This window comes from Panulirus ornatus, chromosome 2 (genome assembly GCF_036320965.1).
Source record: "Panulirus ornatus isolate Po-2019 chromosome 2, ASM3632096v1, whole genome shotgun sequence".
NCBI classification, from domain to species: Eukaryota; Metazoa; Arthropoda; class Malacostraca; order Decapoda; family Palinuridae; genus Panulirus; species Panulirus ornatus.
In genome coordinates this window covers 7,550,982-7,577,242 of record NC_092225.1, presented here as the reverse complement: position 1 = coordinate 7,577,242, position 26,261 = coordinate 7,550,982, and the positions used below count along the sequence as shown (strand labels likewise).

At 41.8% G+C, this 26,261-nt stretch overlaps 1 protein-coding gene across 3 annotated transcripts in view; it reads left to right on the top strand.

The window, feature by feature from the left end:
• Nucleotides 1–26,261, top strand: part of LOC139753327 (uncharacterized) — a 654,487-nt gene that overhangs the window by 207,624 nt on the left and 420,602 nt on the right. The window lies entirely within an intron of this gene.

The window sequence follows — 26,261 nt, the reverse complement described above, 5'->3', positions numbered from 1 at the left end:
CCCCAGACGCTTCACATGCCCTGTGTCAATCCACTGACAGCACGTCGACCCCGGTATACCACATCCAATTGACTCCATTCCTTGTACGCCTTTCACCCTCCTGTGTGTTCAGGCCCCGATCGCTCAAAATCTGTTTCACTCCATCCTTCCGCCTCCAATTTGGTCTCCCACTTCTCGTTCCCTCCACCTCTGACACATATATCCTCTTTGTCAGTCTTTCCTTACTCATTCTCTCCATGTGACTAAACCATTTCAATACACCCTCTTCTGCTCTCTCAACCACACTCTTTTTTATTACCACACATCTCTCTTACCCTTTCATTACTTACTCGACCACACCACCTCACACCACATATTATCTTCAAACATCTCATTTCCAACACATCCACCCTCCTCCGCACAACCCTATCTATCGCGCATGCCTCACAACCATACAACATTGTTGGAACCACTATTCCGTCAAACATACCCGTTTATGCTCTCTGCGATAACGTTCTCGCCTTCCAAACATTATTCAACGCTCCCAGAACCTTTCCCCCTCCCCCACCCTGTGACTCACTTACGCTTCCATGGTTCCATCTGCTGCTAAATCCACTCCCAGGTATTTAGAACACTTCACTTCCTCCATTCTTTCTCCATTCAAACTTACCTCCCAATTGACTTGTCCCTCAAACCTACTGAACCTAATGACTTTGCTCTTATTCACATTTACTCTCAGCTTTCTTCTTTCACACACTTTACTAAACTCAGTCACCAACATCTGCAGTTTCTCACCCGACTCAGCCACCAGCGAACAACAACTGACTCACTTCCCAAGCCCTCTCATCCACAACAGACTGCATACTTGCCCCTCTCTCCAAAACTCTTGCATTCACCTCCCTAACAACCCCATCCATAAACAAATTTAACAGCCATGGAGATATCACATACCCCTGTCTCAAACCGACATTCACTGGGAACCACTCACTTTTCTCTCTTCCTACTCGTACACATGCCTTACATCCTCGACAAAAACTTTTCACTGCTTCTAGCAACTTACCTCCCGCACCATATACTCTTAAACCTTCCACAGAGCATCTCTGTCTACTCTATCATATGCCTTTTCCAGATCCATAAATGTTACATACAAAACCATCTGCTTTTCTAAATATTTCTCACATACATTCTTCAAAGCAAACACCTGATCCACACATCTTCTACCACTTCTGAAACTGCAGTGCTCCTCCCCAGTCTGATGCTCTGTACATGCCTTAACCCTTTCGACCAATACCCTCCCATCTAATTTACCAGGAATACTCAACAAACTTTTACCTCTGTAATTTGAGCACTCAGCTTTATCTCCTTTGCATTTGCACTATGGCACTATACATCCATTCCGCCAATCCTTAGGCTCCTCACCATGAACCATACATACATTGAACATCCTCACCAACCAGTTAACAACAGTCAACCCCTTTTTTGATAAATTCCGCAGCAATACCATCCAAACCCGCCGCCTTGCCGGCTTTCATCTTCCGCAAAGCTTTCACTACCTCTTCTCTGTTTACCAAATCATTCTCCCTGACCCTCTCACTCCGCACACCACCTCGACCAAAACACCCTATATCTGCCACTCTTATCATCAAACACATTCAACAAACCTTCAAAATACTCACTCCATCTCCCTCTCACTTCACTACTACTTGTTATTACCTCCTCATTTGCCCACTTCACCAATGTTCCCATTTGTTTTCTTGTCTTACGCAGTTTATTTACCTCCTTCCAAAACATCTTTTTATTCTCCCTAAAATTTAATGACACTGTTTCACCCTAACTCTCATTTACCCTCTTTTTCACCTCTTGCACCTTTCTCTTAACCTTTTGCCTCTTTCATTTATACATCTCCCAGTCATTTGCAAAAATCGTCCAAAAGCCTCTCTCTTCTCTTTCACTAACAAGCTTACTACTTCATCCCACCACTCACTACCCTTTCTAATCTGCCCACCTCCCACCTTTCTCATGCCACATGCATCTTTTGTGCAAGCCATCACTGCTTCCCTAAATACATCCCAATCCTCCCCCACTCCTCTTATGTCATTTGCTCTCACGTTTTTCTATTCTTCACTCAGTCTTTCCTGGTACTGCCTCACACAAGCCTCCTTTTCAAGCTCACTTACTCTCACCACTCTCTTTACCCCATCATTCTCTCTTCTTTTCTGAAAACCTGTATAAATCTTCACCTTCGCCTCCACAAGATAATGATCAGACATCCACCATTTGCTCCTCTCAGCACATTAACATCCAAAAGTCTCTCTTTCGCGTGCCTATCAAATAACACTTAATCCATTAACGCTCTCTGGCCATCTCTCCTACTTACATACGTATACTTATCCCTGGGGATAAGGGAGAGACAAACTTCCCACGCATTCCCCACGTGTCGTAGAAGGTGACTAAAGGGAACGGGAGCTGGGGCTAGAAACCCTCCTCTCCTTTTATTTTAACTTTCTAAAAAGGGAAACAGGAGTCATGCGGGGAGTGCTCATCCTCCTCGAAGGCTCAGATTGGGGTGTCTAAATGTGTGTGGATGTAACCAAGATGAGAAAAAAGGAGAGATAGGTAGTATATTTCTGGAAAGGAACCTGGATGTTTTGGCTCTGAGTGAAACGAATCTCAAGGATAAAAGGGAAGAGTGGTTTGGGAATGTCGTGGGAGTAAAGTCGGGGTTAGTTAGAGAACAAGAGCAAAGGAGGGAGTAGTACTACTCCTGAAGCAGGAGTTGTAGGAGTATGTGATAGAGTGTAAGAAAGTAAACTGTAGATTGATATGGGTAAAACTGAAAGTGGATGGAGAGAGATAGTTGATTATTGGTGCCTGTACACCTGGTCATGAGAAGAAAGATCATGAGAGGCAAGTGTTTTGGGAGCAGCTGAGTGAGTGTGTTAGCAGCTTTGATGCACGAGACCGGGTTGGGTGTTGGGTGCTTTGGATGCAAAGGTGGGTAATGTGGCAGTTGAGGGTATAATTGGTGTACATGGAGTGTTCAGTGTTTTAAATGGAAATGGTGGAGCTTGTACATCTGTGTGCTGAAAATGGACTGGTGATTGGGAATACCTGGTTTAAAAAGATATATATATATATATATATATATATATATATATATATATATATATATATATATATATATATATATATATATATAGGAAAGGATCACAATTTTGCGCGTGATCAAGTATATTCCTACGAGTCCACGGGGAGCTTATCGTGTTTCATTTTCCCCGTGGACTCATAGGAATATATATATATATATATATATATATATATATATATATATATATATATATATATATATATATATATATATATATATATATATGACCTGGATGTGGAAGGGGAGATGTTTTTACCGTGCGTTGCAGATGACAGCTGGAGGCTGAGTGTGAGCGAAGGTAGCCTTTTTTGTCTGTTTCTGGCTCTACCGCGCTGGGGGGGGGGGGGGGGGGGGGGGTCTATTACGTGTGTGGCTGGGTGGCGACGGGAAAGGATGAAGGCAGCAAGCATCGATGTGTACATATGTATATGTCTGTGTATATATATATATATATATATATATATATATATATATATATATATGTATGTGTATATGCATGTGTGGGCGTTTATGTGTATACATGTGTATGGGTTAGGCCATTCCTCCTCTGTTTCCTTGCGCTATATATATATATATATATATATATATATATATATATATATATATATATATATATATATATATATATATATATTTTTTTTTTTTTTTTTTTTTTTTCTTTGTCGCTGTCTCCCGCGTTTGCGAGGTAGCGCAAGGAAACAGACGAAAGAAATGGCCCAACCCACCCCCATACACATGCCTTGATTCAATCCACTGACAGCACGTCAACCCCCGTATACCACATCGCTCCAATTCACTCTATTCTTTGCCCTCCTTTCACCCTCCTGCATGTTCAGGCCCCGATCACACAAAATCTTTTTCACTCCATCTTTCCACCTCCAATTTGGTCTCCCTCTTCTCCTCGTTCCCTCCACCTCCGACACATATATCCTCTTGGTCAATCTTTCCTCACTCATTCTCTCCATGTGACCAAACCATTTCAAAACACCCTCTTCTGCTCTCTCAACCACGCTCTTTTTATTTCCACACATCTCTCTTACCCTTACGTTACTTACTCGATCAAACCACCTCACACCACACATTGTCCTCAAACATCTCATTTCCAGCACATCCATCCTCCTGCGCACAACTCTATCCATAGCCCACGCCTCGCAACCATACAACATTGTTGGAACCACTATTCCTTCAAACATACCCATTTTTGCTTTCCGAGATAATGTTCTCGACTTCCACACATTCTTCAAGGCTCCTAGAATTTTCGCCCCCTCCCCCACTCTATGATCCACTTCCGCTTCCATGGTTCCATCCGCTGCCAGATCCACTCCCAGATATCTAAAACACTTCACTTCCTCCAGTTTTTCTCCATTCAAACTCACCTCCCAATTGAATTGACCCTCAACCCTACTGTACCTAATAACCTTGCTCTTATTCACATTTACTCTTAACTTTCTTCTTTCACACACTTTACCAAACTCAGTCACCAGCTTCTGCAGTTTATATATATATATATATATATATATATATATATATATATATATAAACTGTGTTTTAGATATCTGGGAGTGGATCTGGCAGCGGATGGAACCATGGAAGCGGAAGTGGATCATAGAGTGGGGGAGGGGGCGAAAATTCTAGGAGCCTTGAAGAATGTGTGGAAGTCGAGAACATTATCTCGGAAAGCAAAAATGGGTATGTTTGAAGGAATAGTGGTTCCAACAATGTTGTATGGTTGCGAGGCGTGGGCTATGGATGTCTCCATGGTTGTTTAATTTGTTTATGGATGGGGTTGTTAGGGAGGTAAATGCAAGAGTCTTGGAAAGAGGGGCAAGTATGAAGTCTGTTGGGGATGAGAGAGCTTGGGAAGTGAGTCAGTTGTTGTTCGCTGATGATACAGCGCTGGTGGCGGATTCATGTGAGAAACTGCAGAAGCTGGTGACGGAGTTTGGTAAAGTGTGTGGAAGAAGAAAGTTAAGAGTAAATGTGAATAAGAGCAAGGTTATTAGGTACAGTAGGGTTGAGGGTCAAGTCAATTGGGAGGTGAGTTTGAATGGTGAAAAACTGGAGGAAGTGAAGTGTTTTAGATATCTGGGAGTGGATCTGTCAGCGGATGGAACCATGGAAGCGGAAGTGGATCATAGGGTGGGGGAGGGGGCGAAAATTTTGGGAGCCTTGAAAAATGTCTGGAAGTCGAGAACATTATCCCGGAAAGCAAAAATGGGTATGTTTGAAGGAATAGTGGTTCCAACAATGTTGTATGGTTGCGAGGCGTGGGCTATGGATAGAGTTGTGCGCAGGAGGATGGATGTGCTGGAAATGAGATGTTTGAGGACAATGTGTGGTGTGAGGTGGTTTGATCGAGTAAGTAACGTAAGGGTAAGAGAGATGTGTGGAAATAAAAAGAGCGTGGTTGAGAGAGCAGAAGAGGGTGTTTTGAAATGGTTTGGGCACATGGAGAGAATGAGTGAGGAAAGATTGACCAAGAGGATATATGTGTCGGAGGTGGAGGGAACGAGGAGAAGAGGGAGACCAAATTGGAGGTGGAAAGATGGAGTGAAAAGGATTTTGTGTGATCGGGGCCTGAACATGCAGAAGGGTGAAAGGAGGGCAAGGAATAGAGTGAATTGGAGCGATGTGGTATACAGGGGTTGACGTGCTGTCAGTGGATTGAATCAAGGCATGTGAAGCGTCCGGGGTAAACCATGGAAAGCTGTGTAGGTATGTATATTTCCGTGTGTGGACGTGTGTATGTACATGTGTATGGGGGGGGTTGGGCCATTTCTTTCGTCTGTTTCCTTGCGCTACCTCGCAAACGCGGGAGACAGCGACAAAGTATAAAAAAAAAAAAAAAAAATATATATATATATATATATATATATATATATATATATATATATATATATATATATATATATATATATATATATATATTTTTCTTTCTTTCAAACTATTCGCCATTTCCCGCATTAGCGAGGTAGCGTTAAGAACAGGGGACTGGGCCTTTGAGGGAATACCCTCACCTGGCCCAATTCTCTGTTCCTTCTTTTGGAAAATTAAAAAAAAAAAAAAAAAAACCGAGAGGGGAGGATTTCCAGCCCCCCGCTCCCTCCCCTTTTAGTCGCCTTCTACGACACGCAGGGATACGTGGGAAGTATTCTTAATCCCCTATCCCCAGGGATATATATATATATATATATTTTTTTTTTTTTTTTTTTTTTTTTTTTTTTATACTTTGTCGCTGTCTCCCGCGTTTGCGAGGTAGCGCAAGGAAACAGACGAAAGAAATGGCCCAACCCACCCCCATACACATGTATATACACACGTCCACACACGCAAATATACATACCTACACAGCTTTCCATGGTTTACCCCGGACGCTTCACATGCCTTGATTCAATCCACTGACAGCACGTCAACCCCTGTATACCACATCGCTCCAATTCACTCTATTCCTTGCCCTCCTTTCACCCTCCTGCATGTTCAGGCCCCGATCACACAAAATCCTTTTCACTCCATCTTTCCACCTCCAATTTGGTCTCCCTCTTCTCCTCGTTCCCTCCACCTCCGACACATATATCCTCTTGGTCAATCTTTCCTCACTCATTCTCTCCATGTGCCCAAACCATTTCAAAACACCCTCTTCTGCTCTCTCAACCACGCTCTTTTTATTTCCACACATCTCTCTTACCCTTACGTTACTTACTCGATCAAACCACCTCACACCACACATTGTGCTCAAACATCTCATTTCCAGCACATCCATCCTCCTGCGCACAACTCTATCCATAGCCCACGCCTCGCAACCATACAACATTGTTGGAACCACTATTCCTTCAAACATACCCATTTTTGCTTTCCGAGATAATGTTCTCGACTTCCACACATTCTTCAAGGCCCCCAGAATTTTCGCCCCCTCCCCCAACCTATAATCCACTTCCGCTTCCATGGTTCCATCCGCTGCCAAATCCACTCCCAGATATCTAAAACACTTCACTTCCTCCAGTTTTTCTCCATTCAAACTCACCTCCCAATTGACTTGACCCTCAACCCTACTGTACCTAATAATCTTGCTCTTATTCACATTTACTCTTAACTTTCTTCTTCCACACACTTTACCAAACTCAGTCACCAGCTTCTGCAGTTTCTCACATGAATCAGCCACCAGCGCTGTATCATCAGCGAACAACAACTGACTCACTTCCCAAGCTCTCTCATCCACAACAGACTGCATACTTGCCCCTCTTTCCAAAACTCTTGCATTCACCTCCCTAACAACCCCACCCATAAACAAATTAAACAACCATGGAGACATCACACACCCCTGCCGCAAACCTACATTCACTGAGAACCAATCACTTTCCTCTCTTCCTACACGTACACATGCCTTACATCATCGATAAAAACTTTTCACTGCTTCTAACAACTTGCCTCCCACACCATATATCCTTAATACCTTCCACAGAGCATCTCGATCAACTCTATCATATGCCTTCTCCAGATCCATAAGTGCTACATACAAATCCATTTGCTTTTCTAAGTATTTCTCACATATATTCTTCAAAGCAAACACCTGATCCACACACCCTCTACCACTTCTGAAACCACACTGCTGTGGTTTCGGTGCATTATTACATGACAGCTAGAGTCTGAGTGTGAACGAATGGGGCCTTTGTTGCTTCCTAGCGCTACCTCGCACACATGAGTGGGGAGGGGGTTGTTATTCCATGTGTGGCGGGGTGGCGATGGGAATGAATAAAGGCAGACAGTGTGAATTATGTACATGTGTATATATGTATATGTCTGTGTGTGTATATACATGTATACATTGAGATGTATAGGTATGTATATTTGCGTGTGTTATTTGCGTGTGTTCTGTTATTAAATACACAAAATACACATGTGTATGTGGGTAGGTTAGGTCCTTCTTCCGTCTGTTTCCCTGCGCTACCTCGCTAACGCGGGAGACAGCGACAAAGCAAAATAGATAAATAAATAATATATATATATATATATATATATATATATATCATACAAACCTCCAACAGCCAGGATCGAACCCGGACCCCTGCGTAACAGGCGGTAGCGCTACCGCTAGGCTGTGATTGCCCCCAATAGGGAAATGACTATTCGAATACTATGTACTCGAAAACCCTTCGTCTCACGTTGGTGAGCAACAGGGTCTACACCGGTCATATCCCATCAGGTTCACATAGCCATCAGATAGCATTTTACCGAATCTAACTGTACAAGGCGGAGGTATTTGAATACGAAGAAAGTGCATATGAACGCTCACTTTCATTAGGGGCGATCATAGCCTAGCGATAGCGCTCCTGCCTGTTACGCTGGGGTCTCGGGTTCGATCCTGGCTGTTGGAGGTTTGTATGATCTGTGAAAGTGCGCGTTCATTTGCACTCTGTTCGTATATATGTATATGTATATATATTTTTCTTATACACACATACACACACACACACACACACATATATGAATATATGTTTTTCTTACACACACACACACACACACATGATTCATAGGCAAGGAAACAAATTTAAGTTTAGCATATACAGAAAACCCACCAATGTATGCTCATATATCCATTATTACTCATCTCAACATGACAGAGTTAAATTATCATTTCCATCTGTGTTCCTTAGGGCATTACGTATTTTCAGTCCAGAGTTTATTGATGATGAGTTAGAGAAGATATATTCTATTGGATCTAAGTTAAAGTAACCTAGATCTTTCATTGATAAATCCCTTAAGTTAGCAAAGAAATCATTTTATAGAGTTGAGCCCAAACCTCCCAATGACACCAAAAATCTTTTAGTTCTCCCTGTTAATAATAATTTCACTTTACTTCACATGTTGCTTAAATCCTTTAATGTAAATGTTGCCTTTAGCAACAATAATATTATAAAGAATATCTTAATCAGGAATTCACCCGAAAATTCTCTTGGATGCATCTATAAAGTGCCTTGTGAAAATTGTGATAAACTTTATGTTTGTCAGACTGGTAAGGATCTTTCTGTTAGATTTAAGCAACATAAATATAGTATAAGAACGGGACAGGAATCAAATGCCTTGTTTAATCACGTTTAAAACTATGATCATTGCATTGACTGGAGTAATGCCATCTCAGTTATTAAATATCATTGAATCTTCTGTTATTAAATACACAAAGAATTATAATCTTAATATTAGTGATGGTCTGTACAAATTAGATAACGTTATTGTTGATAAAATTTGTAAAATGATAAGTTTATGAACGCTCGTTGTATGTTTTGGACAATCACATGTTTACCAAATGGCGTCCTAGCTTCGTCTCCTCGATGTATATCAACTGACTTATATTTCTCTCTTGTGTCTACCCTGATGATGTGATTATTACACGAAAGTGCACTTGGGAACTTATCGTTTTTCATTTTCCCCGTGGACTCAGGAATATCTTGATCACGCGCAAAATTGTGATCCTTTCCTATATATATATATATATATATATATATATATATATATATATATATATATATCGCTGTTTCTCGCGTGAGCGAGGTAGCACCTGGAATAGACGTGAAAAGGCCACATCCACTCATCCATTCTCTAGCTGTCATGTGTAATGCACCGAAACCACAGTTCCCTGTCCACATGCAGGCCCCACTTACCTTTCCATGGTTTACCCCGGACGCTTCACGTGCCCTGGTTCGGTCCACTGACAGCATGTCGACCCCAGTATACCTTATCGTTCCCATTCACTCTATCCCGAGCACGCCTCTCACCCTCGCGCATGTTCAGGCCCCGATCGGTGAAAATCCTTTTCACTCCATCCTTCCATCTCCAGTTTGGTTTCTCGCTTCTTGTTTTCTCCACCCCTGACACATGTGTCCTCTTTGTCACCCTTTCCTCACTCATTGTCTTCTTATGTCCAAACCATTTCAGCACACCCTCTTCTGGTCTCTGAACCACGCTCTCATTACCACACATCTCTCTTACCCTATCATTACTTACTCGATCGAGCCACCTCACGCCACATATTGTCCTCAAACATTTCATTTCCAATACACCCACCTTCCTCCGCACAACCCATGCTTCGCAACCATATGATATCGTTGTGATACTAGTCCTTCAAACGTATCTATTTTTCCCCTCTTACATAACGTTCTCTCTTTCCACTCATTTTGTCTGTAATTTCTTATGGCTTTCTCAATAACTATAAACTGGCCCATTTTAAAAGGCAAGTTTTTAATTTCATCCGAAATTCATATATGCTTTCCCTTGTCTCTTTTTTTCCCTTTCATAACCCTTTGTATATTTCAGTTAAGGCCCGGCCTTGATGTGGGTTTTTGCCCGTGACTGGAGCCTCCAACGTAATATATATATATATATATATATATATATATATATATATATATATATATATATATATATATATATATATATATATATGCTTATTGGCTGTATCCAGTAAACAGTTTCTATAAACATCGATCTGTCCTGTAGTAAATGCCCCGCCCTTACAGTTAGTGTGGAGTTGTTACCCACTGCACATCAACATCCCCCCCCCCCCCCTTCTGTCAGTCATCAATTCCTCACCAATCCCCCTGAGTCTCCCATCAGTCTATCACCGCCCCCCCCCCCCACATCAACTACCATCAGTCCCCCACCAGTCCCCACATCACATCCCATCAATCCCTCTGCCAGTCCCCTCACCTAACGCCCCTCCCTTTGACACAGCCAGGCAGGGCGTGTCAAAATGGCCCCTACCATAAACCAACATACTCTCACTCACACGAGGAAGGAAAAGAAAAAGAATACCTTTTAATATATTTTTTTCCCCCGGGCATTACCACAGCCCGTCCGGCGGGAGTCGCGAGCCTTTGATCCTGTAGGCCTGGCCAGGCATTGTGTATATTGTATATATTCCTGCCTCGCCCTGCCTCCACGTGCGGGACCCTGCCTCGCCGCCCTGCCTCCACGTGCGGGACCTTGCCTCGCTCTGCCTCCCCGTGTGGGACCCTGCCTCGCCCTACCTCCACGTGCAGGACCCTGCCTCACTCTTCCTCCACGTGCGGGACCTTGCCTCGCCTCCCTCCACATGCAAAACCTTGCCTTGTCCGCCTGTAGGTGCGGGACCCTGCCTCACCGCACCTCCCTGCACGTGCACCCTGCCTCGCCTGCCCTCCCTCCACGTGCACCCTTCCCTCCCTCCTTCTCGTGATGTCCCAGCAACTTTATGGCTCGTGACGTCATCCCTCCCCCTCCTCCTCCCAGCAGTGTATATCAACATTGTCTCTGATTATCACATTGATGCGCCGGCTACAGCCAGCCTGTGATGGCTCCCTTGTGATGTTTATTTTCCCCCCCATTTAAAGTGGCGCACCACACAGCTGTCTCCAGATCCGCGTGTAGGGCGGCTGGGCATTGACAGTTAGTGTCGGATACGCCAGCATCTGACGATGAGAGTCTTAACACCACGAAATGTTAATTACTAAAACCCATATCATGATCAAGAGGACCTTGTGGCTCAGGCGATGGAGAGGATCTTCCGACCGAGACGAATATTTAGTTCACTTTTTTTTATCCCCGGGGAAGGGAGGGAGTGAGGATGGGATACTACATTACTTTGGTGTTGTTATATATGAGCCAGACCTCCAGCTGCCACGGACGGCCCCGTCTTCTGGTCCTATTGCTATTCTTGACGTGTGAAGCGGCAAGGACGGGCGTGGTGTTGCTCCTTTTGTTGTGACGCGTGGCTTGACTAGCAAGCATGGGCGTCATCCTCCTGGCGCGGCGGCGGGAGTGAGTGAGGGCGGTGCTCAACAGAGATAGACACACACACTCACACACACACACACACACACACACACACACACACACACACACACACACACACACACACACACACACACACACACACACACACACACACTCGAATTACGGAATTATGAGAGTTGAGTTACGGGGAAAGGCTAGAGGCCTTAAATACTCTTACCATGAAAGAGGGAAGATTGAGGAGTGGCATAACCACAACCTTTAAGCTCTTAAGCCACCTTGATGACGTAGACAGTGATCAGTTCTTGGAAGGATGTGGGGAAAGAGCAACCAGAGGCCATGAAGTACTAGTTAAGCAGGAAATGTAGAAAAAAAGGAAAGAAGTAACTTTACAATATAACAGTAGTGGATGAACGGAATAAAGTGAGTTATTGTCAATTTAGACAGCATACAGAAATATAAGAAGTTATTTGACAGCAGAGGAAGTTCAAAAGACTGGGTCCCTTAGTTGCAGAACTTCCTTCCCGTACAGTACAAGTAGGAAATTACATGGAAAAGTTAGATCTGAATTTGTCCACCACAGAAGAAAGATGAGTATGAGGTAACCTAATCACGACCAGATTGATAATGTCAACAGTGAAGAGTTCTACGAAAGATAAGAGAAAGTAGTACTTTTATAAGAGTAATTGACGAATAGAATGAATTGAATTAGGAGACTATGATTGGGATTATATGGACAACATCCAGAAGTTTAGAATGTGGTATATTAAGTTTCTATAGATGGTGGCCCTACAAGTATAAAACTCCTCCCTTAGAATGAAGATAGGCAATTACAAATAGGTATTTACATACACCTAACCCCGCCAGAGATAGGTTCTCCCCATGGGCTTGGTTTGCGAATGTATCCCGTCCGTCTCCTGTGAGTCTTGGTGAGACACATGATATTGCGTCAGGCGGTTCACATGTCACTATCTCTTACTTGCTCCTCCCTACCCAAGATTTTCTCCTGAGTCTAAAACCATTGAGGAAGACCCCCTGAGCACGATGGTGTAACCCTTGAGCATGAAGGTAACGCCCTTAAGTATGATGATATGGTTCCATGAGCAAGATAACACGACACCTTAAGCGTAGATTACCCTTGACCTCGATAGTAATGCCCAGGAACACGATGTCTAAGTTATACGGCATCTTCAGATAAAACAAGTTTACTGATTGCTTCTGTTTTGTGCTCTTAGGAATAATTTACAAATAATTTATTATCGACCTAGATGGAAAATAATACATGAGATTGAGATGCAGCTATGTTCTGTATGAATTTTCTTGCATATTATAGCAATTGTAAAGTGATATTTCCTCTAGTTTCTATGGCAAACACTAGCAGCTTAGGACAAGAAAACACCTATACGTTAAATTCTTAAATTCTCCTTATGGGTTATGTTCATATCTTTGTTAGTGGAGTGGTATGCGTGTTGCATTAAAAGGTGAAAGAAGAACAATTGAAAATATTCCACTTTCTGTAACGGAGACATTTTATTCATTAATTGTAATTTCCAGAGAGTACAAGTCCGTTCTTTCACTGTGTCTTCGAAGTCTTCGGTGACTCCACCTTTATCCATATATATATATATATATATATATATATATATATATATATATATATATATATATATATATATATATATATATATTTATTATACTTTGTCGCTGTCTCCCGCGTTAGCGAGGTAGCGCAAGGAGACAGACGAAAGAATGGCCCAACCCACCCACATACACATGTATAAACATGCACGTCTACACACGCTTATATACATAACTATACATCTCCCCTCCCCCCGCATGTGCGCGGGGTATCCCTAGGAAAAGACAACAAAGGCCACATTCGTTCACGCTCAGTCTCTAGTCGTCATGTATAATGCACCGAAACCACAGCTCCCTTTCCACACCCAGGCCCCACAAAACTTTCCATGGTTTACCCCCAGACGCTTCACATGCCCTGGTTCAATCCATTGACAGCACGTCGACCCCAGTATACCACATCGTTCCAGTTCACTCTATTCCTTTCACCCTCCTGCATGTTCAGGCCCCGATTACTCAAAATCTTTTTCACTCATCTTTCCACCTCCAATTTGGTCTCCCACTTCTCCTCGTCCCCTCCACCTCTGGCACATATATCGTCTTTGTCAATCTTTCCTCACTCATTCTCTCCATGTGACCAAACCATTTCAAAACACCCTCTTCTGCTCTCTCAACCACACTCTTTTTACCACCACACATCTCTCTTACCCTTTCATTACTTACTCGATCAAACCACCTCACACCCCATATTGTCCTCAAACATCTCATTTCCAGCACATCCACCCTCCTCCGCACAACTCTATCTAGAGCCCATGCCTCGCAACCATATAACATTGTTGGAACCACTATTCCTTCAAACATACCCATTTTTGCTTTCCACGATAACGTTCCCGACTTCCACACATTTTTCAACGCTCCCAGAACTTTCGCCCCCTCCCCCACCCTGTTATTCACTTCCGCTTCCATGGTTACATCCGCTGCCAAATCCACTCCCAGATATCTAAAACACTTCACTTCCTCCAGTTTTTCTCCATTCAAACTTACCTCCCAGTTGACTTGTCCCTCAACCCTACTGTACCTAATAACCTTGCTCTTATTCACATTTACTCTCAGCTTTCTTCTTTCACACACTTTACCAAACTCAGCCACCAGCTTTTCCAGTTTCTCACCCGAATCAGCCACCAGCGCTTTATCATCAACGAACAACAGCTGACTCATTTCCCAAGCCCTCTCATCCACAACAGATTGCATTCTTGCCCGTCTCTCCAATACTCTTGTATTCACCTCCTTAACAATCCCATCTATAAACAAATATATATCGAAGACACGAAGCTAGGACGCTTCGTCTCTTCGTTGTATATCAACTGACTGTTATATTTCTCTTGTGTCTCCCCTGATGATGTGGTTATTACACGAAAGTGCGCTTGGGAACTTATCGTGTTTCATTTTATCCGTGGACTCATAGAAAAAAAGATATATAAAGATTTTAGGGGTTTCCAGAAAAGAAGAGAGAATGTTGGGGTGAAGAGAGTGGTGAGAGTAAGTGAGCTTGGGAAGGAGACTTGTGTGAGGAAGTACCAGGAGAGACTGAGTACAGAATGGAAAAAGGTGAGAACAAAGGAGGTAAGGGGAGTCGGGGTGGAATGGGATGTATTTAGGGAAGCAGTAATGGCTTGCGCAAAAGATGCTTGTGGCATGAGAAGCGTAAGAGGATGAAGAAGTAAGATTATTAGTGAAAGAAAGGATAGAGGCATTTGGACGATTTTTGCACGGAAAAAATGCAAATAAGTGGGAGATGTATAAAAGAAAGAGGCAGGAGGTCAAGAGAAAGGTGCAAGAGGTGAAAAAGAGGGCAAATGAGAGTTGGGGTGAGAGAATATCATTAAATTTTAAGGAGAATAAAAAGATGTTCTGGAAGGAGGTAAATAAAGTGCGTAAGACAAGAGAGCAACTGGGAACTTCAGTGAAGTGGGCTAATGGGGAGGTGATAACAAGTAATGGTCATGTAAGAAGGAGATGGAGTGAGTATTTTGAAGGTTTGTTGAATGTGTTTGATGATAGAGTGGCATATATAGGGTGTTTTGGTCGAGGTGGTGTGCAGGGTAAAAGGGTTAGGGAAAATGATTTGGTAAACAGAGAAGAGATAGTAAAAGCTTTGCTTAAGATGAAAGCCGGCAAGGCAGCAGGTTTGGATGGTACTGCAGTGGAATTTATTAAAAAAAGGGGGTGACTGTATTGTTGACTGGTTGGTAAGGTTATTCAATGTATGTATGATTCATGGTGAGTGCCTGAGGATTGGCGGAATGCTTGCTTAGTGTCATTGTACAAAGGCAAAGGGAATAAGAGTGAGTGCTCAAATTACAGAGGTATAAGTTTGTTGAGTATTCCTGGAAAATCATATGGTAGGGTATTGATTGGGAGGGTGAAGGCATGTACAAAGCATCAGATTGGGGAGGAGCAGTGTGGTTTCAGAAGTGGTAGAGGATGTGTGGATCAGGTGTTTGCTTTAGAGAATGTATGTGAGAAATACTTAGAAAAGCAAATGGATTTGTATGTAGCATTTATGGATCTGGAGAAGGCATATGATAGAGTTGATAGAAATGCTCTGTGGAAGGTATTAAGAATATATGGTGTGGGAGGCAAGTTGTTAGAAGCAGTAAAAAGTTTTTATCGAGGATGTAAGGCATGTGTACGTGTAGGAAGAGAGGAAAGTGATTGGTTCTCAGTGAATGTAGGTTTGCGGCAGGGGTGTGTGATGTCTCCATGGTTGTTTAATTTGTTTATGGATGGGGTTGTTAGGGAGGTGACTGCAAGAGTTTTTGAGAGAGGGGCAAGTATGCAATCTGTTGTGGATGAGAGAGCTTGGGAAGTGAGTCAGTTGTTGTTCGCTGATGATACAGCGCTGGTGGCTGATTCATGTGAGAAACTGCAGAAGCTGGTGACTGAGTTTGGTAAAGTGTGTGAAAGAAGAAAGTTGAGAGTAAATGTGAATAAGAGCAAGGTTATTAGGTACAGTAAGGTTGAGGGTCAAGTCAATTGGGAGGTAAGTTTGAATGGAGAAAAACTGGAGGAAGTAAAGTGTTTTAGATGTCTGGGAGTGGATCTGGCAGCGGATGGAACCATGGAAGCGGAAGTGAATCATAGGGTGGAGGAGGGGGCGAAAATTCTGGGAGCGTTGAAGAATGTTTGGAAGTCGAGAACATTATCTCGGAAAGCAAAAATGGGTATGTTTGAAGGAATAGTGGTTCCAACAATGTTATATGGTTGCGAGATGTGGGCTATGGATAGAGTTGTGCGCAGGAGGGTGGATGTGCTGGAAATGAGATGTTTGAGGACAATATGTGGTGTGAGGTGGTTTAAGCGAGTAAGTAATGTAAGGGTATGAGAGATGTGTGGAAATAAAAAGAGGGTGTTTTGAAATGGTTTGGTCACATGGAGAGAATGAGTGAGGAAAGATTGACCAAGAGGATATATGTGTCAGAGGTGGAGGGAACGAGAAGTTGGAGACCAAATTGGAGGTGGAAAGTTAGAGTTAAAAAGATTTTGAGTGATCGGGGCCTGAACATGCAGGAGGGTGAAAGGCGTGCAAGGAATAGAGTGAATTGGAACGATTTGGTATACCGGGGTCGACGTGCTGTCAGTGGATTGAACCAGGGCATGTGAAGCGTCTAGGGTAAACCATGGAAAGTTGTGTGGGGCCTGGATGTGGAAAGGGAGCTGTGGTTTCGGTGCATTATTACATGACAGCTAGAGACTGAGTGTGAACGAATGTGGCCTTTGTTGTCTTTTCCTAGCGCTACCTCGCACACATGAGGGGGGAGGGGGTTGTTATTCCATGTGTGGCGAGGTGGCTATGGGAATAATTAAAGGCAGACAGTATGAATTATGTACATGTGTATATATGTATATGTCTGTGTGTGTATATATATGTGTACATTGAGATGTATAGGTATGTATATTTGCGTGTGTGGACGTGTATGTATATGCATGTGTATGTGGGTGGGTTGGGCCATTCTTTCGTTTGTTTCCTTGCGCTACCTCGCTGACGCGGGAGACAGCGACAGAGGAAAATAAATAAATAAATAAATAAATATATATATATATATATATATATATATATATATATATATATATATATATATATATATATATATATATATATATGTATATCCTTGGGGATAGGGGATTAAGAATACTTCCCACGTATTCCCTGCGTGTCGTAGAAGGCGACTAAAAGGGGAGGGAGCGGGGGGCTGGAAATCCTCCCCTCTCGTCTTTTTTTTTTTTTTAATTTTCCAAAAGAAGGAACAGAGGGGGCCAGGTGAGGATATTCCAAAAAAGGCCCAGTCCTCTGTTCTTAACGCTACCTCGCTAACGCGGGAAATAGCGAATAGTTTAAAAGAAAGAGAAGATATATATATATATATATATATATATATATATATATATATATATATATATATATATATATATATATATATATACACACACCACACACTATACTAGAAAACCAGTATCATGTCTGCCTGTTGCTCATACTTCTAACTCTGTCTTTGCTGGAGTGAAATTAGAAGCCTTCTGCTACATTAACTCTCCTGCTGTCACCTCTTCAACCATCCCACTCCGTTTGCCGTGATGTTGGTTTCCTCTCTCTTTTCTACAGGTATGATATGGGCCACTAATCTCCTAAGCTGTCTATGTCTAAGCCACTTATCCCTTGATCCAATACGTGCGACCGACAGACTGCTGCTTCCCATAGTTTCTTTGTTGCGATCAACCACGCAAGGATTGACCGTTATAATGCCTCCTTTCTTCATACAGTGAAGGTTTGGATTTCTCTCCTGTCCATTATTGTTTCATCTTTTACGTAACCTTTCCACCTCTACGTGTCGTATCTGGTAACATCTGGTAGTTCAAGTTAGTCCCCCCACCCCCCCTCTCTCTCTCTCTCACTCTCTCTCTCTCTATTTATCTATCTATCTATCTATATTTATTTTCTTACCTTTCATCTGAAATGGCCAAGACTAGAGCGCGTACCGTGCCGGCAACCATAACATAAGAACAATAACGTGTCTGCGTGCAGTCAATACAGTTTTCCAGTGAATGTTTTGGCCAGCACGTACGTGTGCAGCAATACAAATGCGGCGTGGAGGGTTGCGGTGACCAAATACCTTAAGGAGTAAAGTGATCTGTATGTAAGATTAATTTCCTTTTTTAGAGCAGTTCTTTACATTTATGTCACCGTATATAACATATTTCAGAGTAAACATAATAAAGAAAAGGAGGATTAGATGATGAATATTTATCTCTTATTATCATGTGTTGGGATAAACCCTTAGTTGGATGAAGCTTTTTTTGGCCATTATAAATTCTTTACAGACCGATGATGCGTTGATTAGTCTCTTGTAAATTATCCTTGTAAGAAGCCTGGGGCGTAACCCGGCGCTTAATGCATACTGGCAACAGCTGGCCACAGCTTGGACTGACTATGACGATGCTGGACACAGCTTAAGTTGACTTTGATGCTGTTGGTCACAGCTTGGCCCGACTTTGGTGTTGCTAGCCACAGCTTGGCCTGATTTTCATGCTGCTGGTTTCAGCATAGGCTGGCACTCTGGTGTTGCTTACCCACATCTTAGGCTGACTCTGATGCTGCTGACCACAGCTCTAGCTGATTTTGCTGCAAGTAAACGCACCTTAGGTTGACTCTAGTGCAGCTTGGGCTGATGTTGATGGTTCTGACTTCAGTACTGCTGCTGACCACAGCTTAGGCTGCCGTAGCTCGTGTTACCAACAAAACAAGGCTGGGATCAGGTAGATCTCTTCTATAGTTTAGTTCATAGTGTAATTTGCTGGGCTGTACATTCCAGCGCCTTTATTGGCGTTGTTATGTGTGGGTGGGTCCGGGCGCTGGGGTGGCGGCAGGCGCAGGGGAATGTTAATTTTCATTTGGCTCTTGTTAACGGCAGCTTTGTACGTCGTTGCATGAGGCTCTAATTACACTAGGTAATAACTTCTTCCTCCTGTGGATACTAATGCAGTTAGTCATGCAGCTGAATGTATGTAGACAGTTCGTTCTTTTATCCTGGTGATGGGAGAGACAGTCTTAACACTCAGGCCCTCGAGGAGATTTCTGCTCCACTGTCCCATTTATTTGGAAATGGAACAGGAAATCAAGGACCTTTTTCTCTCCTCCAGTAGATAGCCTCGTCATAGACCATGAGGGTCTCCTGCCGTCTGTCCTTCCCATGTCCTTCCTGGTGTGTGCGTGGCAGTAACCCCGATGATGCAGGTCTGGCCACTCGTCACGTCTCTTGCTTGTAGACTCGTCTGCCTCCGTCATCGCTGGTCCATTAATTTTAATAAAAGAATTTTTTTTTTTGTGCACACTCAAATTAAATGATAATTGAGTCTGAAATATTTTGTTTGTATATATATAAAAAGGACTATTCTATGATTACATCCGCCTCTTAAGTTAATTAAAAAATGTATTAAATGTGATGACCTCCCAGTTTTGTTCAGTTTTGATGTTCGTTCAGCGTATTCTGATATCTTTCTTTTGTAGTGTCTGTGTGTGTGTGTGTGTGTGTGTGTGTGTGTGTGTGTGTGTGTGTGTGTTTTAGGGGGTGCGCTCTGGTACTTTCTGGTATTTCCTTGATGGTGGCGTGTTATTGTATGGGTTCATATGGCACTCGAGGACCAGGAGCTGGACTGGGAGGGTAAGCTGAAGACGTTGGCTCTTGGTGGTGTTGGTCTGGGAATGGTAGTGTTGGTCTGGGAATGGTAGTGTTGGTCTGGGAATGGTAGTGTTGGTCTGGGAATGGTGGTGTTGGAAGTGATGGTGGTGATGTAATGGGGTGTTTTGCTGATAGTTCGGGGTATCGTGATGATGGTGGAGGAGGAGTGGTGCTGTGGTGGTAGTGGTGAAGGGTTGTTTTTGTGATGGTGCTGGGTGGTGGAGGTGTGGGAGTGATGGTGTTAAGGGAGTGTTAGTGTTGTGGTGGTAGTGGTGGATGGGTGATTTTGGTGGTGGTGGTGAGGGAGTGTTGTTGAAGCGGTAATGGTGGAGGGATGATGGTCGTAGGGAGGGACTGTTGTTGCTGTTTTAGTGATGGAGGAGTGATAGTGATGGTGATGGTTGGAGGAAGTTATATGTCATCATAGTAGGGAAGATACAGGCATGTGTCTCCGTTTGTTATTCGGTAAAGTAATGGGTTCTTTTTTGTGTGTGCTCCGCATGAGCTATGATGAATTATTTCTGAGGGTTAAGTGTTCTGATGGGCTATCTGTGGAGTGTTTCATTATGGTGCTCTATTATGGATGTTATGTACGTCACGTTGTGGATGTGATGTGCTGTGTGTCGTACGTCACATAGAGAGTCATATTTTGGCTGAGTCAGAACATAGGATTAACTTGATATGGGCTTCATTTAGCTTCACCCTTTCTAGTCGGCCATCTCTTTTCTCCTTTCTTTAAGCTCGACGGTACGATCCTTGTCAGGTCAGAGACCAGACCATCGTACCCAAGGGTCGTACTGTCGTGCTGAAGAGTCGCGCCGCCTTGTTTACAGATGACACGGTTGTCTTCAAGAGCATCAAGATGGCTGTCATGCAGGCATCTCCTTCCCCATCTCTTATGTTACGGCAACTTATTTCTATCCCTCTTTTATTTTACAATTCTTGAGAAGGAATGAATGTATGCTACTAGTTAGTCGTTTGGCTGGAGCACAAAACATAAATCAGTCTTATTTTATTTTATATATATATATATATATATATATATATATATATATATATATATATATATATATATATATATATATATATATATATATATATATACATATATATATATGTATATATATATATATATATATATATATATATATATATATATATATATATATATATATATATATATATATATATTTTTTTTTTTTGCTTTGTCGCTGTCTCCCGCGTTTGCGAGGTAGCGCAAGGAAACAGACGAAAGAAATGGCCCAACCCACCCCCATACACATGTATATACATACGTCCACACACGCAAATATACATACATATATATATATATATATACATATATATATACATACATACATATATATATATATATATATATATATATATATATATATATATATATATATATATATATATATATATATATATATACGAATAAAGTGCATATGAAAGCGCACCTTCATAGAACATACAAACCTCCAACAGCCAGGATCGAACCCGGGACCCCTGTGCTGTAGCATCCCCGCCTGTGGCACAGGGGTCCCGGGTTCGATCCTGGCTGTTAGAGGTGTGTATGTTCTTATATATATATATATATATATATATATATATATATATATATATATATATATATATATATATATTGGAAAGGATCACAATTTTGCGCTTGATCAAGTATATTCCCATGAGTCCATGGGGAAAATAGAACACGATAAGTTCCCAAGTGCACTTTCATGTAATAATCACATCATCAGGGGAGACACAAGAGAGAAATATAACAGTTAGTTGATATACAACGAAGAGACGTAGTTAGGACGCCATTTGGTAAACAGGTGATTGTCTAAGACAGCCAAAGAAATCATTTTATAGAGTTGAGCCCAAACCTCAAATTGACACCAAGAATCTTTTAGTTCTCCCTTTTAATAATAATTTCACTTTACTTCCCATGTTGCTTAAATCTTTTAATGTAAATGTTGCCTTCCCATGTTGCTTAAATCCTTTAATGTAAATGTTGCCTTCAGCAACAATAATACTATAACGAATATCTTAATCAGGAACTCACCAGAAAATTCTACTTGGTGCGTAAAGTGTCTTGTGCTATAAAGTGTCTTGTAGAAATTATGATAAGTTTTCTATTGGGCAGACTGGTAAGGATCTTTCTGTTAAACTTAAGCATCATAAATCTAGGATAAGAATGGGACAAGAATCAAATGCCGTGTTTAATCACGTTTAGAACTATGTTCATTGTATTGCCTGGAGTAATGCCATCTCAGTTATTAACAACTCCAGTACCGCGAGAAATATAATTGAATCTTCTAATATTAGATACACAAAGAATTATAATCTTAATATTAGTGAAGGTCTATACAAATTGGATAACTTTATTGTTGATAAAATTTGTAAACATTTCACCTTCTTGTCCACATGATAAGTTTATGATACGCTCGTTGTCTGTCTTGGACAATCGCACGTTTACCAAATGGCGTCCTAGCTACGTCTCTTCGTTGTATTTCAGCTGACTGGTATATTTCTTTCTTGTGTCTCCCCTGATGATGTGATTACTATAGCGCTAGGAAATGACAACAAAGGCCACATTCGTTCACACTCAGTCTCTAGCTATCATGTATAATGCACCGAAACCACAGCTTCCTTTCCACATCCAGGCCCCATATTATCCCTGAGGATAGGGGAGAAAGAATACTTCCCACGTATTCCCTGCGTGTCGTAAAAGGCGACTAAAGGGAGAGGGAGCGTGGGGCTGGAAATCCTCTCCTCCAGTTTTTAATTTTTCTAAAAGAAGGAACAGAGAAGGGGGTCAAGTGAGGATTTTCCCTCTTAGGCTAAGTCCTCTGTTCTTGACGCTACCTCGCTAACACGGGAAATGGCGAAATATATATATATATATATATATATATATATATATATATATATATATATATATATATATATATATATATATTTATTTTTTTTTTATTATACTTTGTCGCTGTCTCCCGCGTTTGCGAGGTAGCGCAAGGAGGAGTGATAGTGATGGTGATGGTTGGAGGAAGTTATATGTCATCATAGTAGGGAAGATACAGGCATGTGTCTCCGTTTGTTATTCGGTAAAGTAATGGGTTCTTTTTTGTGTGTGCTCCGCATGAGCTATGATGAATTATTTCTGAGGGTTAAGTGTTCTGATGGGCTCTCTGTGGAGTGTTTCATTATGGTGCTCTATTATGGATGTTATGTACGTCACGTTGTGGATGTGATGTGTTGTGTGTCGTACGTCACATAGAGAGTCATATTTTGGCTGAGTCAGAACATAGGATTAACTTGATATGGGCTTCATTTAGCTTCACCCTTTCTAGTCGGCCATCTCTTTTATATATATATGTATATATATATATATATATATATATATATATATATATATATATATATATATATATATATATATATATATATATATGAACCATACATACATTGAATATCCACACCAACCAATCAGCAACACAGTCACCCCCTTTTTTGATAAATTCCACTGCAGTACCATCCAAACCCGCCGCCTTGCCGGCTTTCATCTTCTGCAATGCTTTCACTACTTTTTCTCTGTTTACCAAACCATTCTCCCTGACCATCTCACTTCGCACACTACCTCGACCCAAGCACCCTACATCTCCCACTCTATCATCAAACACATTAAACAAACCTTCAAAATCCTCACTCCATCTCCCTCTCACTTCACCACTACTTGTTATTACCTCCCCACCGATGTTCCCATTTGCTCTCTTGTCTTACGCACTTTGTATATATATATATATATATATATATATATATATATATATATATATATATATATATATATATATATATATATATGATAGAGTTGATAGAGATGCTCTGTGGAAGGTATTAAGAATATATGGTGTGGGAGGTAAGTTGTTAGAAGCAGTGAAAAGTTTTTATCGAGGATGTAAGGCATGTGTACGTGTAGGAAGAGAGGAAAGTGATTGGTTCTCAGTGAATGTAGGTTTGCGGCAGGGGTGTGTGATGTCTCCATGGTTGTTTAATTTGTTTATGGATGGGGTTGTTAGGGAGGTGAATGCAAGAGTTTTGGAAAGAGGGGCAAGTATGAAGTCTGTTGTGGATGAGAGAGCTTGGGAAGTGAGTCAGTTGTTGTTCGCTGATGATACAGCGCTGTTGGCTGATTCATGTGAGAAACTGCAGAAGCTGGTGACTGAGTTTGGTAAAGTGTGTGAAAGAAGAAAGTTAAGAGTAAATGTGAATAAGAGCAAGGTTATTAGGTACAGTAGGGTTGAGGGTCAAGTCAATTGGGAGGTAAGTTTGAATGGAGAAAAACTGGAGGAAGTAAAGTGTTTTAGGTATCTGGGAGTGGATCTGGCAGCGGATGGAACCATGGAAGCGGAAGTGAATCATAGGGTGGGGGAGGGGGCGAAAGTCCTGGGAGCCTTGAAGAATGTGTGGAAGTCGAGAACATTATCTCGGAAAGCAAAAATGGGTATGTTTGAAGGAATAGTAGTTCCAACAATGTTGTATGGTTGCGAGGCGTGGGCTATGGATAGAGTTGTGCGCAGGAGGGTGGATGTGCTGGAAATGAGATGTTTGAGGACAATGTGTGGTGTGAGGTGGTTTGATCGAGTAAGTAATGTAAGGGTAAGAGAGATGTGTGGAAATAAAAAGAGCGTGGTTGAGAGAGCAGAAGAGGGTGTTTTGAAATGGTTTGGGCACATGGAGAGAATGAGTGAGGAAAGATTGACCAAGAGGATATATGTGTCGGAGGTGGAGGGAACGAGGAGAAGTGGGAGACCAGGAGGTGGAAAGATGGAGTGAAAAAGATTTTGTGTGATCGGGGCCTGAACATGCAGGAGGGTGAAAGGAGGGCAAGGAATAGAGTGAATTGGATCGATGTGGTATACCGGGGTTGACGTGCTGTCAGTGGATTGAATCAGGGCATGTGAAGCGTCTGGGGTAAACCATGGAAAGCTGTGTAGGTATGTATATTTGCGTGTGTGGACGTGTATGTATATACATGTGTATGGAGGTGGGTTGGGCCATTTCTTTCGTCTGTTTCCTTGCGCTATCTCGCAAACGCGGGAGACAGCGACAAAGTATAATAAAAAAAAAATATATATATATACATATATATATATATATATATATATATATATATATATATATATATATATATATATATATATATGTATATATATATATATATATATATATATATATATATATATATATATATATATATATATATATATATATACTTATATATAGTACTAGTCTCCGGATCAGTTTTTGTTTCAAGGATTTTCCCCTTGACCGCTGGGATTGATACATTTGTTCACAACATTAATCACAAAATAAGCAACAGGATTTTATAGTAAACAGCTTTGACGGCAACACTGGGAAACGTTCAAGTGTTGGTATGTGTTATTTTTCTCTTAGCGATGGTCACTAATTTTTTACTTTCGGGAGGCTACTACCCTAACTAATAGTTCATGAGATACTAGCACATTCTTGTCCTCTCCTACTTGCTCCTGTGGAAGGCCGGGAGTCCGCTAAACAGCTGTCCATTGACCTTTGAACTAGGAATTGCAGTGAGCAGACTCTTCGACAACAACAAATCCCTCTTCGTTTTGTCGGAAAACGGCGGACTGGCATGGTTCAGTGGAATAATTACTGACCCTAGCTGTTTTTCATATTCTTACCCTACTATTGGCAGTTTTGTGTGAAGGTTAGTTTTCATGCACCAGGAACTTTCTTCGGTGTGTCTGCCTTCCCATTTATCTGTGTATCTGTATCCTTAATTCCTCCCATGTAGGTAAGGTAAATGGATGATGAAAATGAAAATCCTCTGACAGCATGATACTTGAGCGCAAAGGTACGACCCTGGAACACGGTAGTCCAACCCTTGCGTACAATGACCTAGCCTATAAGTGTCAGATCAAACGTCAAGCTATCATACCCATCGTGTTCTGTGATGTTATACTACTCTCCTTCCAAATCGCAGGTTACAGTCCGAGTTGTTATGATCATCTTGGTTGCAG